Raw genomic sequence first — 20,577 nt, forward strand, 5'->3', positions numbered from 1 at the left:
GCGTGGAGAGAAAAAAGCGTAGAGTGGGACCAAGAGATGAATACACTAAGCAGATTGAGAAGGATGTAGCTTTCAGTAAGTGCTGGGAGATGAAGAAGCTTGCACAGGATAGAGTAGCATGGAGAGCTGCATCAAACCAGTCTCTGGACTGAAGACCACAACAACAACAACAGGTATTAGTGAGTGGAAGTGTTAAATATATGTCAGGCACTTACACGAGACAAAATTTAGAAAACGTTGGAAATTTAAACTTTGTTTGAAGTCGCTAATTGGTCTTATTTTGGAATACTGTATGAACATAGCCTAGATAATTTTGCATTCAATTTTAAGTGAAAGCTAATTTTTCATGCATGTCAGTGTTTCATATCTCCTACAATGATGCATCGTAGTATGATATAATTTTGCTCTATATTCAGTGGTAGACGTGAATAGTCCTACTGTCTGCAAAGTACGTCGGGAATAGAGTGGGTAGTAAAGGAGCAATAAATTAAAACGTCACGTCTCATGCTGAAGTTCTATTAGATCTACAGCGAAAATGTAGTAGGCGATGAGGTTCCTCCGCTTCAGTATTTTGTGGGGGGTTGTTGCCGAGAAAAAAAAAAAGTTTCGTAAAGCTCTGAAATTGTATTTAAAGTTTGTTGGTAGTGGTTATGTGCTCTCTTTCTTAAGGGGGCGACACCCTGCCTGTCTGACCCTGTTAATGTAGGCAGGTATTTGATCCATTTATGAAAAAACTATTTGATGCAGGACCTTAATATTTTTACTGTATGTTACACGATGCTAATAGAGTCAACCACACTAAAATCTACTTTATCCATTTTATAGTTATTAAGAAATACTTTTTTAAATTTATTAACAAAAAATATTAAGTTTTTTCTGAACTTTTTGTGAACTTTCTAATGGGGGAATACACTCCTGGAAATGGAAAAAAGAACACATTGACACCGGTGTGTCAGACCCACCATACTTGCTCCGGACACTGCGAGAGGGCTGTACAAGCAATGATCACACGCGCGGCACAGCGGACACACCAGGAACCGCGGTGTTGGCCGTCAAATGGCGCTAGCTGCGCAGCATTTGTGCACCGCCGCCGTCAGTGTCAGCCAGTTTGCCGTGGCATACGGAGCTCCATCGCAGTCTTTAACACTGGTAGCATGCCGCGACAGCGTGGACGTGAACCGTATGTGCAGTTGACGGACTTTGAGCGACGGCGTATAGTGGGCATGCGGGAGGCCGGGTGGACGTACCGCCGAATTGCTCAACACGTGGGGCGTGAGGTCTCCACAGTACATCGATGTTGTCGCCAGTGGTCGGCGGAAGGTGCACGTGCCCGTCGACCTGGGACCGGACCGCAGCGACGCACGGATGCACGCCAAGACCGTAGGATCCTACGCAGTGCCGTAGGGGACCGCACCGCCACTTCCCAGCAAATTAGGGACACTGTTGCTCCTGGGGTATCGGCGAGGACCATTCGCAACCGTCTCCATGAAGCTGGGCTACGGTCCCGCACACCGTTAGGCCGTCTTCCGCTCACGCCCCAAAATCGTGCAGCCCGCCTCCAGTGGTGTCGCGACAGGCGTGAATGGAGGGACGAATGGAGACGTGTCGTCTTCAGCGATGAGAGTCGCTTCTGCCTTGGTGCCAATGATGGTCGTATGCGTGTTTGGCGCCGTGCAGGTGAGCGCCACAATCAGAACTGCATACGACCGAGGCACACAGGGCCAACACCCGGCATCACGGTGTGGGGAGCGATCTCCTACACTGGCCGTACACCACTGGTGATCGTCGAGGGGACACTGAATAGTGCACGGTACATCCAAACCGTCATCGAACCCATCGTTCTACCATTCCTAGACCGGCAAGGGAACTTGCTGTTCCAACAGGACAATGCACGTCCGCATGTATCCCGTGCCACCCAACGTGCTCTAGAAGGTGTAAGTCAACTACTCTGGCCAGCAAGATCTCCGGATCTGTCCCCCATTGAGCATGTTTGTGACTGGATGATGCGTCGTCTCACGCGGTCTGCACGTCCAGCACGAACGCTGGTCCAACTGAGGCGCCAGGTGGAAATGGCATGGCAAGCCGTTCCACAGGACTACATCCGGCATCTCTACGATCGTCTCCATGGGAGAATAGAAACCTGCATTGCTGCGAAAGGTGGATATACACTGTACTAGTGCCGACATTGTGCATGCTCTGTTGCCTGTGGCTTTGTGCCTGTGGTTCTGTCGGTGTGATCATGTGATGTATCTGACCCCAGGAATGTGTCAATAAAGTTTCCCCTTCCTGGGACAATGAATTCACGGTGTTCTTATTTCAATTTCCAGGAGTGTATTAATGAATGTAGTACCAGAGGTGGCTTTTTATGTTATGCGGAGTCTCTGAAAATTTCATTCATTTATCTATGATAGTTTCTGTTATAATGGGACGTATGTGCTGAAAATTTTAGTTTGTGGGAAATTGACTTTAAAGAAAAAACTTTTGAAATTTGTTACTTACAGTTAATTAAAATTGTCCTGCTCCATATGATGACCCTCTTTTTGGCATCTAGCAGGTCTTCCAGCTTCTTTTTCACCTTCCTCCATATGGCTTAGAGTTCACCATTGTATGCCTTACTGTCACCTTTGCCCAAATATTTGGTGTACCGTACACCTCTTCTTTCTACGGAGTGATGAAATATGTCTTGTACTCCATTAAATTCCATACCACCACTTGTTCTTCTAAAATTAGCCACTCAGTCGTGTTCTTTATGTTCATTGACTTTACAACATTTGCAATATTTAGACATTATCTCCACATCTAACGCTTTGCCGGTGTCTACACTCGTGGCAGTCACTACTCCATTCAGAGAAGTACGTCCTCTTTTCTGCCAACTTCCATCAAGTGCCACTGCAATATCCGAACATCCATCATTTTCTTCCACTGCTTCCCTAGCAGCCAGTTTCTTGCTTGCCTCACTGACCTCACATACAGCTTCCTCTAATACTGGAGTCAGTTTTTCAAATTTATTTGGTGGTTGATGTAAGTTCATCACTGAACAGAACGTTCTCCCTGCATCCCTGCCCTTGCCAATGGATCGTAAGGCGTAAACTAATCTAGTATTGATTTCATAAGGGCCACTTGCATCTGGTCTTGAAGAACTCATAAATGAAATCACAGCTGAGCATTTAGTGCAAATTAAATCCAAAGCAATTGCTAGGCCTTTTCTCCCACTGGCACTCTCACAAATTTTCACTCTCTGTGACTCACCACACTGTCTACATTGTACAAATTTAGAAATTACATCTGATAATACTCTCAAATTTATAATAATGTTGCTGCACCTCTTGTCACTTACAGTAAATTCGTTGTAACTCTCTTGAAATGCTGAGAGCTTCTTTGATGATGCACTTGTTGAAGAATTAGAATTAGAAACATGGTTGCCAGGCGACATAACCTCTTGTACAGAGAGCTTTCTAAACTTGTTTCCACTAAATTGTCGTTTCTTGAAAATGCCTTTACGTTTCGTCATCTTCAATAAACACAACAAAACACACGTAAAAGAGCACTGCAAACGTAAGTATAACAACTACTCGCAATCACACTTGACCAAAACTAACCGCGTGTTTGAAAGCGTGTTGTTTACAAACGACAGAAACAAAAGAATACAGACCGTTGCATTCCAAGGATAGCCAACACACTCGGGAGTAAAATAAAATCCCTAAAGTGCAATTTAAGGGATATAAAGATCTAAAATACATACAGAAAAGCGGGTGACAGAAAATTGGACGTGGCACACAAACACATGTGGTAGGAAAATGCTCTTTAAATGCTCGAAAAAAATTTTTTTCAGCAAAATCATTTCAGAGTACTTCAATAAAACTTTGATCTTTGGAAATATGATGAAAACCGAAAATCGATTTTTTTCGACCTGAACCACGGTGTGGCCCCATTAAGTAAGTATAATACCCGTCTTCTTATGTCACACTTTCAATATCGGATTGTACCTCTAAAATCCAATGGCCTTCCCGCAGTGGTACCACTGGTTCCCGGAAGATCACCGAAGTTAAGCGCTGTCGGGTTCGGCTACAACTTCGATGGGTGACCGTCCCGGTCTGCCGAGCGCTGTCGGCAGGCGGAGTGTACTCAGCCCTTGTGAGGCCAACTGAGGAGCAAGTTGACTGAGAAGTAGCGGCTCCGCTCACGAAGGCTGACAACGACTCTCCATATACGCATCTACTGTCGTCTAACAGCTGAGGATGACACGGCGGTCGGTCGGTCCCATACGCTCTCCATATACACATCCACTGTCGTCTAACATCTGAGGATGACACGGCGGTCGGTCGGCACCACACGCTCTCCATATACGCATCCACTAACATCTGAGGATGACACGGCGGTCGGTCGGTCCCTTACGCTCTCCATATACGCATCCACTGTCGTCTAACATCTGAGGATGACACGGCGGTCGGTCGGTACCATACGTTCTCCATATACGCATCCACTATCGTCTAACAGCTGAGGATGACACGGCGGTCGGTCGGTGCGATTTAGTCTTCCGAGGCCTGTTCCAACGGAGTTTTTTTTTATACCTCTAAAAAAGGTAGACCAACACAGCGTTTTAAATTCGGCTAGTAAGGCGCTAAATACTGAAAAAAATCATGTTTTTCTTGCCCCTGAAAGTCGTTAGGTAGATAACGTGCAAATGGTAACGGATTCCGGTTTAGTCACTTAGTAATACACATGAAATCGGGTTGTATGGCTGTTGCTAACAGTGGAATAGTTATCATATCGAGACCCGGTTCAGTGGATGACCTGCACTTGTTGGCATTTACATTTGCAGCTCCTGGACGGATAGAAGTAATGGCTGTTGATAAAATATCGATAAATCGATATTTTTCCAAATAGTATTGATAAATAAAGGCGACTTATTCTTTTCCGATATATCGGTACACCGTTATCTAAATGGCAATATAAGGTGCCGATATATTTATTTTATATTACATTTTTTTCCAACGTTTCGGTAATATTTGAAATTGTTCTTTTGAAATTGTAGTAGGACATAATTTTACTTTCACTATGTGAAGGAGTCTTGTTACTTTTTCACCTTTCACCACGACCAGTCCCTCTCTTAACTGTGTGAAGCAGATATAGATGGAATAGAGAAGTTGTTGTTGCTGTGGTCTTCAGTCTTGAGACTGGTTTGATGCAGCTCTCCATGCTACCATAATCTATGCAAGCTTCTTCATCTCTCAGTACTTACTGCAACCTACATCCTTCTGAATCTGCTTAGTAATTCATCTCTTGGTCTCCCTATACGATTTTTACCCTCCACGCTGCCCTCCAATGCTAAATTTGTGATCCCTTGATGCCTCAGAACATGTCCTACTAACCGGTCCCTTCTTTTTGTCAAGTTCTGCCACAAAATCCTCCCCAATCCTAGTCAATACCTCCTCATTAGTTACGTGATCTACCCATCCAATCTTCTGCATTCTTCTGTAACACGACATTTCGAAAGTTTCTATTCTCTTCTTGTCCAAACTATTTATCGTCCACGTTTCACTTCCATACATGGCTACACTCCATACAAATACTTTCAGAAACGACTTCCTGACATTTAAATCTATACTCGATGTTAACAAATTTCTCTTCTTCAGAAACGCTTTCCTTGCCATTGCCAGTCTACATTTTATATCCTCTCTACTTCGACCATCATCAGTTATTTTGCTCCACAAATAGCAAAACTCCTTTACTACTTTAAGTGTATCATTTCCTAATCTAATTCCCTCAGCATCACCCGACTTAATTCGACTACATTCCATTATCCTCGTTTTGCTTTTGTTGATGTTCATCTTATACCCTCCTTTAAAGACACTGTCCATTCCGTTCAACTGCCCTTCCAAGTCCTGTGCTGTCAATGACATGGATTTTAATTCCTGCTCCTAATTTTTCTTTTGTTTCCTTCACTGCTTGCTCAATATACAGATTAACATCGGGGAGAGGCTACAGCCCTGTCTCACTCCCTTCCCAACCACTGCTTCCCTTTCATGTCCCTCTACTCTTATAACTGCCATCTGCTTTCTGTACAAATTGTAAATAGCCTTTCGCTCCCTGTATTTTACCACCTGCAGTGTGAAAGGAATAACAAGATTACCGATGCGGAGAAATAGCACACCAGTTGCGTTGTAAAAGAATTTGAACGTAACTAGCGTACTATGTCTTCACATCGGCAGTCGTGAGAAGTTGCTGAAAATGATGAACAAAAATCTAATTAACGAGATTGGTCGTTGCTGTGGGCGGAGACGCTGTGAGGGGAAATAACGTAATCGGCCCTCGGCGCCACCAACACAAACTGCAACGTTCAGCTTCACCTCGCAGTTTTAACAGTACAGCTGCTAGGTCGGTGGCGTTTGCAGAAATGAAAAGACAGGGATTCGATGTGAAGTGTTCCGATCAAATCCGATATGTGACGAAACGGAACGACGCACACATCGGACACCTTTTATTGTGTCACATATATGCAGTTTTGTTAGCAAAGTGGTTATCACCAAGCGTTAACATGCATCGTTCTCCCTTCAGTTCTCGCTCTAACGGGGATACGCGGACTGCTAGCTTATTGACGTACATTTATTATTAAACAATAGACAGATGTGAAATTACCGAACAATCAGTTTAATAAGTCACGGATGCATAATACTAACGCGGATTCTTTACAGACGAATGGAAAAACTGGTAGAAGCCGACCTCGGGGAAGCTCAGTTTGGATTCCGTAGAAATATTGGAACACGTGAGGCAATACTGACCCTACGACTTGTCTTAGAAGCTTGATTAAGGAAAGCCAAACCTACCTTTAGAGCATTTGTAGACTTAGAGAAAGCTTTTGACAATGTTGACTGGAATACTCTCTTTCAAATTCTGAAGTTGGCAGGGGTAAAATACAGGGAGCGAAAGGCTATTTTCAATTTGTACAGAAACCAGATGGCAGTTATAAGAGTTGAGGGACATGAAAGCGAAGCAGTGGTTGGCAAGGGAGTGAGACAGGGTTGTAGCCAATCCCGATGTTATTCAATCTGTATATTGAGCAAGCAGTGAAGGAAACAAAAGAAAAATTAGGAGTAGGTATTAAAATCCATGGAGAAGAAATAAAAACTTTGAGGTTTGCCGATGACATTGCAATTCTGTCATAGACATCAAAGGACTTGGAAGAGCAGTTGAACGGAATGGACAGTGTCTTGAAAGGAGGGTATAAGATGAACATCAACAAAAGCAAAACGAGGATAATGGAATGTACTCGAATTAAGTCGGATGATGCTGAGGGAATTAGATTAGGAAATGAGACACTTTAAGTAGTTAAGGAGTTTTGCTATCAGGGGAGCAAAATAACTGATGATGGTCGAAGTAGAGAGGATATAAAATGTAGACTGGCAATGGCAAGGAAAGCGTTTCTGAAGAAGAGAAATTTGTTAACATCGAAAATGGATTTAAGTGTCAGGAAGTCGTTTCTGAAAGTATTTGTATGGAGTGTAGCCATGTATGGAAGTGAAACATGGACGATAACTAATTTGGACAAGAAGAGAATATAAGCTTTCGAAATGTGGTGCTACAGAAGAATGCTGAAGATTAGATGGGTAGATCATATAACTAATGAGGAGGTATTGAATAGGATTGGGGAGAAGAGAAGTTTGGGCACAACTTGACTAGAAGAAGCCATCGGTTGGTAGGACAAGTTCTGAGGCACCCAGGGATCACCAATTTAGTATTGGAGGGCAACGTGGAGGGTAAAAATCGTAGAGGGAGACCAAGACATGAATATACTGAAGAGGTTCAGAAGGTTGTAGGTTGCGGTAGGTACTGGGAGATGAAGAAGCTTGCACAGGATAGAGTAGCATGGGGAGCTGCATCAAACCATTCTCAGGACTGAAGACCACAACAACACAGTTAAATATACAGTATTTTTATGATGTGCAGCCGATATTTTTATAGGTAAGTACTTCGATACTTTTTTACGCGTTTGTGCTATACGTACCCCCTCCACGCTTCCACTTCACTATCGCATCGGAAACAGTGGATCTAGAAGTGTGGAAAACTCGCGTACAGACGTATGACACAAGTGACACCCAATCACCTGAACACGTTCGAAGTCCGTGAGTTCCGCGGAGCGCCCCATTCTGCTCTCTCACGATGTCTAATGACTACTGAGGTCGCTGATATGGAGTACCTGGCAGTAGGTGGCAGCACAATGCACCTAATATGAAGAACGTGTGTTTTTGGAGATGGCCGGATACTTTTGATCACATAGTGTAGTTACTTGAATGGAAACTTTTTGGCGAGAGAAGTCGCTTCCCCAAAATTTTTAACACAAATACCTCCCACACTCCCAGTTTGAATTCTCAAGTGTATAAAACAAAATAAGTAGACACTTACAGATCGTAATCATACTCTGTCTGCCTCCCGATGTCGAAGTCAGCCGCCTGGAATAAAATTTATGTGGCTTTGCAGAATTCCGGTGATCGTCGACTCCGTAAACTATTAAAATACCCAGAGGCAAAATCGTACGCCGTGGGGAAGCCGACTTCGGTGTCACGAGGTACTCACTCCGCAACATGGGAATCAGTGTCCAACTTGTGTATCAATTTCGATAAAAGTCCAGAAATTAATTTCTCAAAGCAGAGCGTTAACGACCGTGGCGCAGGCTTTACTGATTTCTCAGCATACATATTTCCCTACGAGTCAAGGGTGAAGTTAAAATAACCAAAGAATTAAATGTATCTTTTCCATTCATGAAACTACATTTTTTCAGAAATGATCTTCATAGCTACATTTCAGAGCACATCGTCCTCTTCTATGAGATGAAACCTTATCATAAATAATCAAATTACATACAGAGCCGCTAATTACAATACCGCTGCGATCATATTTTCCGCAATTGGTAAATCAGAAGTAAGTCCGTAGTACACGTAATGTACACTACATCCACAGAGTTTTTGTATCACAAGTCAGAGATAATCTCTCTCGCAGTCGTAACACAGTCTAACAATAGACTGCGCAAGAGGACATTTAACTGAAATCAACATTTAAATCACATGGGGCACGAATCGAGTACGTTATTACGCATTTATAGTGCACAATTTATGACCTTTTTTCTATCAAATGTTCTGCTGTTGTGCTTTTTACTAGATGCGGAAGTAAAGTCCTTGACATATGCTCGGATAAGTCTTTTTTGTGTCCTACAGATTAAGTAAAGTGACAGAAATCTCGATTGTATAAGTGAATTACTGTAAAATACTTCCAGAGGTATTTCCATTAGTTAGGATGGATGTTGGTCCTTGGACGTAAAACTTGGTGAATGAGTAAGATTTTGAGACGACGTATCGTTAATATCTAGCTCACTAGACCAGTATAATCGATGTTTTGTAACATATTATGCTTCCTATGTTGATATCGTTTCGGTAACTGAGCTGGATTAAGCAAAAGTTAGAAAACGTATGTCCTTACTTTGTGTAAATACCTGACATTATGCACATAAACGAATTTCGTTTCATACAAAAGCTTACTAATTCATTTTACGCGTATTCTTGTGGAATCGTTAGAAAACTAATGCTGCGTTCGAAATTGCTATTTTGTCTTCCAGTCCTGTGGAAGCGGTGAACTACAAGAATTCACAGTGAAAGAAAAAGACTCTTCACTAAAGAACAGTGATTCTGTCGCTTGTTGAACAACTGTCAATACGTTTCAACTGGACCACATGTAAATACTATAGCCTCTGCTTTATTATCAGGAATTTCGGAGAAATTAGGTTGACTGCACTGCTACGAGTGTAAGAGCTGTACTACAGTTCGTGGAATTGTCAAAATCATTGCTTGATTTCAGCTATAAATGAGAGAAGCTGTAACTGTCAGCTCCGCTGTCACACAGCGTGGATTGACGGGAACTCTGCTTTCTACCCCGAGTCACGTGACTTAGATGCTGGTTTCAACGAGCGGTTCTAGGCGCTACAGTCTGGAATTGAGCGACCGCTACGGTAGCAGGTTCGAATCCTACCTCGGGCATGGATGTGTGTGATGTCCTTAGGCTAGTTAGGTTTAAATAGTTCTAAGTCTAGGGGATTGGTGACCTCAGATGTTAAGTCCCATAGTGCTTACAAGGGAATCTCCCCATCGCACCCCCCTCAGATTTAATTATAAGTTGGCACAGTGGATAGGCCTTGAAAAACTGAACACTGATCAATCGAGAAAACAGGAAGAAGTTATGTGGAACTATGAAAAAAATTAGTAAAATATACAAACTGAGTAGTCCATGCGAAGATATGCAACATCAAGGACACTGCCAGGCAAGGAGTGCTGTGGTCCCATGGTTTGCAAGAGCAGCAACGGAACGAGAGGTCCTAGGTTCAAGTCCTCCTCGACAGAAAAATTTAATTTTTTATTTTCAGTTTATGTGACAAACTCTTATGTTTTCTTCACTTTTTTGGGAGTGATTACCACATCCACAAGAAAACCTAAATCGGGCAAGGTAGAAGAATCTGTTTACCCATTCGTCAAGTGCACAAGTTAGGTGGGTCGACAACATATTCCTGTCATGTGACGCACATGCCGTCACCAGTGTCGTATAGAATACATCAGACGTGTTTTCCCGTGGAGGAATCGGTTGTCCTATGACCTTGCGATCAAATGTTTTCGGTTCCCATCGGAGAGGCACGTCCTTTCATCTACTAAACGCACGGTTTTGCGGTGCAGTCGCGAAACACAGACACTAAACTTACTGCAGTGAACAGAGACGTCAATGAACGAACGGACAGATAATAACTATGCGAAAATAAAGAAAGTAAAATTTTCACTCGAGGGAAGACTTGAACCAAGGACCTCTCGTTCTGTAGCTACTCACGCTAAGAACGGGACCACGGCACCCCTGAGCTCACGTTTTCCTTGATGTTGCCTATCTTGCGCATGAACTAGTTTATATATTTTCCTAACTTTTTTCATAGTTCCACACAACTCCTTCCTGTTTTCTCGATTGATCTGTGTTCAGTTTTTCAAGGCCTATCCACTGTGCCAACTTATAACTAAATCTGAGGGGGGTGCGATGGGGAGGTTCCCTTCTTAGAGCCATTTGACCCGTTTTTCCCTCCTGTAGACCAAGACTACTAGAAACGGAAGTTTTCCATCCTTTAAAACTTCCACCGTGAACTTAATATTGGGATGCAGAGCTACAGGCGGTGTATAAAGGAGCTCCCCAGAGTTAGTGCGACGGCTTACCCAGCTGAATATGACGGTCATTTCAAGACGACGTTATTTTCCGGCTGGAGACCCGAAATGAATATCAAGGATACAGCAATATAAGTCACTTACCAATGGAATAAATTGGAAGTACAGAGAAGCTAAATCGAAATGAATGAAGGAAGAATGTGAACAAATAGAAAGAGCAATGAAATTCGGAAGGGCAGATTGAAAATAGAAAATTCAAAACAACGTTCTGTGAAACTTCCTGGCAGATTAAAACTGTGTGCCGGACCGAGACTCGAACTCGGGACCTTGCCTTTCGCGGGCAAGTACCCAAGCACGACTCACGCCCCCGTGGTCTGCCAGTACCTCGTCTCGGTCCGGCACACACTTTTAATCTGCCAGGAAGTTTCATATCAGCGCACACTCCGCTGCAGAGTGAAAATCTCATTCTGGAAGCATCCCCCAGGCTGTGGCTAAGCCATGTCTCCGCAATATCCTTTCTTTCAGGAGCGCTAGTTCTGCAAGGTTCACAGGAAAGCTTCTGTAAAGTTTCGAAGGTAAGAGACGAGGTACTGGGAGAAGTAAACCTGTGAGGACTGGGCGTGAGTCGTGCTTGGGTACTTGCCCGCGAAAGGCAAAGGTCCCGAGTTCGAGTCTCGGTCCGGCACACAGTTTTAATCTGCCAGGAAGTTTCATATCAGCGCACACTCCGCTGCAGAGTGAAAATCTCATTCTGGAACCTTCTGTGATACTAAAAGCAAAGGAGTAAAGATTAAAAGTGAAAGAGGAATTGCACTGTTAAACGCAGAGGAGAGAATGAATAGATGGAATGAGTAAATTGAAGCCGTCTTCGAGGACTCGATATGGAAAACATAGGTGGTCCAGTATCACAGTCAGCTACTCTAGGGAGTTAGTGACCATCCAAATGCAGCAATGTGACGAAGGTATCACGAGGGAAATTATTTTGGCCTCAGCATACCTTACGAAGACAGTTCTCCCCCTCCCTTGGAGATGAAGAGACTGGTAGAGACTTGCCAACTGCTGGTGGCATGCGACGCCAATGCCCACAACCTAGTGTGGGGCAGCAAGGACACCAACAGTAGAGATGAGTACCTTCTCGAATTCCTCTTAGCTAACAACTTAGAGGTCTTGAATAGGGGCAATGAACCTACATTCAAGAATAGCAGAAGGGAAGAAGTAATTGACATAACATTTGGTTCCATGACGGTGGGTAGCTATGTCAAACAATGGCATGTGGTGTTGGAGCCATCCTCATCGGACCACGTGTACATTAAATTCAAGGTTGAAATGGGAATCAGACAGACCATGACTTATAGAAATCCCAGGAAAACAGACTGGGAGACATATAGGAGGGACCTTCACTTAGGCTTATAGGAAATTAAAACCACGATAAGGAAGCCAGTAGAATTTGAGGAAGTAGCAGAGGTTGTCATCTCTGCCATAGTGACCTCATATCAGGACAACTGCACAATCACCAGGAAGTGCACAAATAGGAGTGTTCCTTGGTGAAATGACAAATTGGAAACGCAAATAAAACAGGTATGGAGACTTAATTACTTTTGAATACATTATGGGAGAGGCAGTGATCAATGTCTTACAAATATTTACTATTAAAAACAGTCTTGATCACGATTTATTTATCAAGGTGACCGGTTTCGACCACTACTGTGGTCATCTTCAGACCATTGAGTAGGAACCTCTTTCTGTTGGAGAATCACTACTAGATTCTCCAAAACATTGAATTCTTCAACAGAAAGAGGTTCTTACTCAATGGTCTGAAGATGACCACAGTAGTGGTCGAAACCGGTCACCTTGATAAATAAATCGTGATCAAGACTTTTTAATAGTAAATAGGTATGGAGACTGTTTAATACTGCGAGATGTAAAGGACAATGGGCTAAATATCGTGAGGCCCTTGTCAATTACAATCTTGCAATAAGACAAGCAAAGGAGGCATCCTGGAAGGCATTCTGTGGGGAAGTGGAAGGCACCGCTGCACAAGCCAGACTTCACAAGATTCTCACTAGAGTACCAACTAATCCAGGAGGTACGTTGAGGACGGAGGATGGGGAGTACACAAAGACAGCACATGAGACGCTGGAATTGCTCCTCAAAACTCACTTTCCTCAATATGCTCTGCCGGATAACACAGACCAGTATGTGACCCCAGAGAGACAAAGGTTGTCAGGCACTCGAAGTGAGGACTGGGAATCGGCCAAGGAGTGTGTGAACTTCAACAAAATCCAGTGGGCGGTGGGAACATTCCAGCCGTTCAAGTCACCTGGCCCAGATGGAATTTTTCCAGCTCTCGTGCAACAGACAGGAGGAAAGCTTATGAGTCCTATGCAGGCTATTCAGGGTTAGCTTAGCAGTAGGAACCATTCCCAATGTTTGGAGGGTAGTGAAAGTTCTCTTCATTCCTAAGCCACGGAGAATTGATCATACCAAGGCCAAGGATATGAGACCAGTCAGTCTGTGCTCCTTCATTCTCAAAACATTGGAAAAACTGGCTAATGTATATGTTGGGAGAGGAGGCTAAGTTGGGTCCCTCTACATCTGAACCAACATGCGTATCAACCAGGTAAATCATGTGAGACAGCTCTCTACCAACTCGTTGGGAAGGTGGAAAAAGCACTTCACTTCCAAGAAATAGCCCTCTGCATCTTCCTGGATATCGAGGGGGCCTTTAGTAACACGACCTTCGATTCCTTGGTAAGGGTAGTGGAGGTGCGTGACCTGAGGACCACTATATATATGTAGACCAGAGCCATGCTTAGTGGAAGGAAGGTAGAGGCTACCATGATGAATGAAAGGATGGTAATTAAGACCACTAGAAGCTGCCCACAAGGAGGGGGCAAATCATCGAGTAAAACTGGAGTGATATCAGGTGTTCCCCAGGGACGCGTCCTGGGACCTCTGCTATTGCTGATCTATATAAATGACCTGGGTGACAATCTGAGCAGTTCTCTTAGGTTGTTCGCAGATGATGCTGTAATTTACCGTCTAGTAAGGTCATCCGAAGACCAGTATCAGTTGCAAAGCGATTTAGAAAAGATTGCTGTACAGTGTGGCAGGTGGCAGTTGACGCTAAATAAGGAAAAGTGTGAGGTGATCCACACGAGTTCCAAAAGAAATCCGTTGGAATCCGATTAGTCGATAAATAGTACAATTCTCGAGGCTCTCAATTCAACTAGGTACCTGGGTGTTAAAATTACGAACAACTTCAGTTGGAAAGACCACATAGATAATATTGTGGGGAAGGCGAGCCAAAGGTTGCGTTTCATTGGCAGAACACTTGGAAGATGCAACAAGTCCACTAAAGAGACAGCTTACACTACACTCGTTCGTCCTCTGTTAGAATATTGCTGCGCGATGTGGGATCCTTATCAGGTGGGATTGACGGAGGACATCGAAAGGGTGCAAAAAAGGGCAGCTCGTTTCGTATCACCACGTAATAGGGGAGAGAGTGTGGCAGATATGATACGCGAGTTGGGATGGAAGTCATTAAAGCAAAGACGTTTTTCGTCGCGGCGAAATCTATTTACGAAATTTCAGTCACTAACTTTCTCTTCCGAATGCGAAACTATTTTGTTGAGCCCAACCTACATAGGTAGGAACGATCATCAAAATAAAATAAGAGAAATCAGAGCTCCAACAGAAAGGTTTAGGTGTTCGTTTTTCCCGCGCTTTTCGGGAGTGGAATGGTCGAGAGATAGTATGATTGTGGTTCGCTGAACCCTCTGCCAAGCACTTAAATGTGAATTGCAGAGTAATCACGTAGATGTAGATGTAGATGTGGAATCTAGTGGTGAACGAACTCATTGAGGAACTAAATTCTAGACAATGCTTCTGCCAAGGATACGCAGATGACCTTGTCATAGTAATACTCGGCAAATTCAATGACACAGTCAGGGATATGGCACAAGGAGGGTTGGACATTGTGCAAAAATGGTGCATCAAACTGGATCTGAGAGTTAATCCTAAGAAGACTGTTGTGATGCCATTTACGAAGAGACATATTCAGCATGCAAGTTGGAATCTAAAGCTCTTAGATGAAACTCTACCTGTGAAGGTGGTTGTTGTTGTTGTGGTCTTCAGTCCTGAGACTGGTTTGATGCAGCTCTCCATGCTACTCTATCCTGTGCAAGCTTCTTCATCTCCCAGTACCTACTGCAACCTACATCCTTCTGAATCTGCTTAGTGTATTCATCTAGTGGTCTCCCCCTACGATTTTTACCCTCCACGTTGCCCTCCAATACTAAATTGGTGATCCCTTGATGCCTCAGAACATGTCCTACCAACCGATCCCTTCTTCTGGTCAAGTTGTGCCACAAACTCCTCTTCTCCCCAATCCTATTCAGTACCTCCTCATTAGTTATGTGATCTACCCATCTAATCTTCAGCATTCTTCTGTAGCACCACATTTCGAAAGCTTCTATTCTCTTCTTGTCCAAACTATTTACCGTCCACGTTTCACTTCCATACATGGCTACACTCCATACAAATACTTTCAGAAATGACTTCCTGAAATTTAAATCTATACTCGATGTTAACAAATTTCTCTTCTTCAGAAACGCTTTCCTTGCCATTGACAGTCTACATTTTATATCCTCTCTACTTCGACCATCATCGGTTATTTTGCTCCCCAAATAGCAAAACTCCTTTACTACTTTAAGTGTCTCATTTCCTAATCTAATACCCTCAACATCACCCGACTTAATTCGACTACATTCCATTATCCTCGTTTTGCTTTTGTTGATGTTCATCTTATATCCTCCCTTCAAGACACCATCCATTCCGTTCAACTGCTCTTCCAAGTCCTTTGCTGTCTCCGACAGAATTACAATGTCATCGGCGAACCTCAAAGTTTTTATTTCTTCTCCATGGATTTTAATACCTACTCCGAATTTTTCTTTTGTTTCCTTTACTGCTTGCTCAATATACAGATTGAATAACATCGGGGAGAGGCTACAACCCTGTCTTACTCCCTTCCCAACCGCTGCTTCCCTTTCATGTCCCTCGACTCTTATAACTGCCATCTGGTTTCTGTACAAATTGTAAATAGCCTTTCGCTCCCTGTATTTTACCTCTGCCACCTTTAGAATTTGAAAGAGAGCATTCCAGTCAACATTGTCAAAAGCTTTCTCTAAGTCTACAAATGCTAGAAACGTAGGTTTGCCTTTCCTTAATCTTTCTTCTAAGGTAAGTCGTAAGGTCAGTATTGCCTCACGTGTTCCAGTATTTCTACGGAATCCAAACTGAACCTGTGAAGGGGACAGTGAAATATCTAGGAGTAATCTTGGATGAGAAGCTAACTTGGACCCCTCATATTAAGAGTATCAGCTCCAAGGCGAAAAGTATAAACGATAAGACTCGCCGATGACATTGTTATTTTCAGTGGGAGCGAGGAAGAATAACAGGGGATACAGAATGAAGAAAGGCGGAGGTGATGTGTAGTAGTGAGTCCTAGGAGGGCTTGTGGCAAAAACTGGGGCCTAAGCCCCAGGGGTATGCACTGGATATACACCACAGTGGTTAGACCTAGGATTTCCTATGGGGCCTTAGTGCGGTGGAAGAAGGTAGAACAGCGGGTTGCTGCTAAAGAGCTTGCTGAGGTGCAGAAATTTGCCTGCTTACCCATAACAGGCGGAATTAGCAGCACACCAACCGCTGGAATGGAAGCCATGCCGGATATGCCTCCACTTCACCTTAGGGTTAAGATGGAGGCAGCAGCTGGGGCATACAGACTTAAAACTGGCCAAAACTGGGTCTCATTCGGATATCCAGACTCACACACTAACATAGTGAGTGAGGTGAATATAGGTATGGCTGGGGAAATGCCTGCCGACTATATAATAACGCCCAACTGCTTCGACAAGCCTTACATAATAAAGTAGGGAGCAGTGGGAGAAAACAGTTCGACACCGTACGGGGGGCATCGTTTGGTTCACCGATGTGTCGAAAACAGACCGAGGCGTTGGGGCAGGGTTGTACGGGGTTCAGCCAAGGCTGGAGAGCAGCATCTCTCTAGGAAAACTGGCCTCTGTATTCCAAGCTGAAATTACTGCAATCAGGGTATGTGTGGAGGAGAATATGAGTAGGTGCTACAATGACCGTAGTATCTACATCTGTTCAGCCAGGCAGCCCTGAAATCATTGGCAGCTCCTGCAACAAGATCTAAGATTGTTGCAGATTGCCACAGGGCTCTGGTGGAGCTAGGGGGAAGCAATAGGGTGAACCTAGTGTGGGTCCGTGGCCACTCGGGGATCTGTGGCAAAGAACAAGCCGATAGATTGGCTAGGATGGGGACAACAACTCCATTTATTGGACCGGAACCTATGATCAAATTAGAACTACTGAACTGGCTTAGGAAACAGCATGTAGGATATTGGACTGAGGTCCATAAACAAAAACATGGTAAGGTAATGATGCCCAAGCCATGTTTTAAAAGAAGCTCTGCAATCCTGGGATTGAACAGGAAAGAGATCAAACCCATGACTGGACTGATGACCGGCCATGGGACCTAAGCTGTTTTAGCTCTTCTGTTAAAATCAATCAGTCAATCAATCACAGTCAGAGTGTACGAGAGCTTTGAAAGACTAAAGCGTAGAACTGGACTGATGACCGGCCATGGGACCTAAGCTCTTTTAGCTCTTCTGTTAAAATCAATCAGTCAATCAATCACAGTCAGAGTGTACGAGAGCTTTGAAAGACTAAAGCGTAGAACTGGACTGATGACCGGCCATGGGACCTAAGCTGTTTTAGCTCTTCTGTTAAAATCAATCAGTCAATCAATCACAGTCAGAGTGTACGAGAGCTTTGAAAGACTAAAGCGTAGAACCAGCTTGAGAGCTCATGCATCAAAACTGCCGGCAAGAATAATATACGGAAGAATGGAAAAGAAAGCAGGATATGTTAGATGACGATCAATTTGACTTTAGGGAAGGCGAAAGAAACGAGCAGACGTTGCGCTTGATAATAGAAGCAAGACTTAAAATTGATTGACAAGTTCATAGCATTTTTTCGACACAAGAAAAGCGTTCGACGGAGTAACATAATGCGAGATGTTTGAAATTTTGAGGAAAATGGGAGTTCGGTTTAAGGAAAGACGGGTACATGTCGGATGTATGAGAAGCAAGAAGCAACAAATAAGTCTCGAGGACCAAGAACGAAGCGCTCGGATTAAAAAGGGTGTAAGACAGGGGTGTAATCTTTCGTTCCTATTGTTCATCGAAGAACCAATGACGGATATGAAAGAAAGGTTAAAGAGAGGGATTAAAATGCAAAGTGAAAGAATATAAACGATAAGACTCGCCGATGTTTTCAGTGGGAGCGAGGAAGAATAACAGGGGATACAGAATGAAATGAACAGGCTACTGAGTACAGAATATGGACATAGAGTAAAATGAAGAAAGGCGGAGGTGATGCGGAGTAGAAGAAATGAACATCAAATTTGAGATCCACGAAGTAGACGATGTGAAGCAATTGTCCTAATTTGGAAGCAAAATAAGACATGACAGAGGAAGCTAGGAGGATATAAAAAAGCACCCCTGTGCAGTAGAATTGTTCTGGATTCAGAAACCGGCCTTAAGCTGAGGAAGAAATTTCTCAGACATTATCCGTGGAGCACAGCGCTGCCTGATAATAAATAAAGGGGTGTGAAAAAACCGGTACAGAAGAAAATCGAAGCTTTTAAGATTTGATGGTACAGAGTGATTTTTAAAATTAGTTGGATTGATAGGGTAAGGAATAAGGAGATTCTCTGCAGAGTTGCCGATGAAAGAAATACAGGGTGTTACAAAAAGGTACGGCCAAACTTTCAGGAAATATTCCTCACACACAAATAAAGAAAACATGTTATGTGGACAAGTGTCCGGAAACGCTTAATTTCCATGTTAGAGCTCATTTTAGTTTCCTAAGTATGTACTGTACTTCCTCGATTCACCGCCAGTTGGCCCAATTGAAGGAAGGTAATGTTGACTTCGGTGCTTGTGTTGACATGCGACTCATTGCTCTACAGTACTAGCATCAAGCACATCAGTACGTAGCATCAACAGGTTAGTGTTCATCACGAACGTGGTTTTGCAGTCAGTGCAATGTTTACAAATGCGGAGTTGGAAGATGCCCATTTGATGTACGGATTAGCACGGGGTAATAGCCGTGGCGCGGTACGTTTGTATCGAGACAGATTTCCAGAACGAAGTTGTCCCGACAGGAAGACGTTCGAAGCAATTGATCGGCGTCTTAGGGAGCACGGAACATTCCAGCCTATGACTCGCGACTGGGGAAGACCTAGAACGACGAGGACACCTGCAATGGACGAGGCAATTCTTCGTGCAGTTGACGAGAACCCTATTGTCAGCGTCAGAGAAGTTGCTGCTGTACAAGGTAACGTTGACCACGTCACTGTATGGAGAGTGATACGGGAGAACCAGTTGTTTCCGTACCGTGTACAGCGTGTGCAGGCACTATCAGCAGCTGATTGGTCTCCACGGGTACGCTTCTGCGAATGGTTCATCCAGCAATGTGTCAATCCTCATTTCAGTGCAAATGTTCTCATTACGGACGAGGCTTCATTCCAACGTGATCAAATTGTAAATTTTCACAATCGACATATGTGGGCTGACGAGAATCCGCACGCAATTGTGCAATCACGTCATCGACACAGACTTTCTGTGAACGTTTGGGCAGGCATTGTTGGTGACGTCTCGATTGAGCCCCATGTTCTTCGACCTACGCTCAATGGAGCACGTTATCATGATTTCATAGGGATACTCTACCTGTGCTGCTAGAACATGTGCCTTTACAAGTACGACACAACATGTGGTTCATGCACGATGGAGCTCCTGCACATTTCAGTCGAAGTGTTCGTACGCTTCTCAACAACAGATTCGGTGACCGATGGATTGGTAGAGTTCTTGCCTACGCAACCCTGATACCAAATGTAGAGACTCTTCGTGCTCGTATTGTGGACGGCTGTGATACAATACGCCTTTCTCCAGGCCTGCATCAGTGCATCAGGGAATCCATGCGACGGAGGGTGGATGCACGTATCCTCGCTAACGGAGGACATTTTGAACATTTCCTGTAACAAAGTGTTTGAAGACACTCTGGTACGTTCTGTTGCTGTGTGTTTCCATTCCATGATTAATGTGATTTGAAGAGAAGTAATAAAATGAGCTCTAACATGGAAAGTAAGCGTTTCCGGACACATGTCCATATAACATATTTTCTTTCTTTGTGTGTGAGGAATGTTTCCTGAAAGTTTGGTCGTACCTTTTTGTAACACCCTATATATGAGAAACACTGACGAGAAGTAAGGGCAGGCTAGTAAGAGATCTGTTGAGACATCAGG

The 20,577-nt window shown here is 43.7% G+C and overlaps 1 protein-coding gene across 1 annotated transcript in view; it reads right to left on the reverse strand.

Moving 5' to 3' along the window:
• The window catches only part of LOC126212759 (protein twist-like), a 281,543-nt gene that overhangs the window by 242,240 nt on the left and 18,726 nt on the right, over positions 1–20,577 (reverse strand). The gene's annotated exons all lie outside the window — the stretch shown is intronic.

This window comes from Schistocerca nitens, chromosome 11 (genome assembly GCF_023898315.1).
Source record: "Schistocerca nitens isolate TAMUIC-IGC-003100 chromosome 11, iqSchNite1.1, whole genome shotgun sequence".
In the NCBI taxonomy this organism is placed as follows: domain Eukaryota; kingdom Metazoa; phylum Arthropoda; class Insecta; order Orthoptera; family Acrididae; genus Schistocerca; species Schistocerca nitens.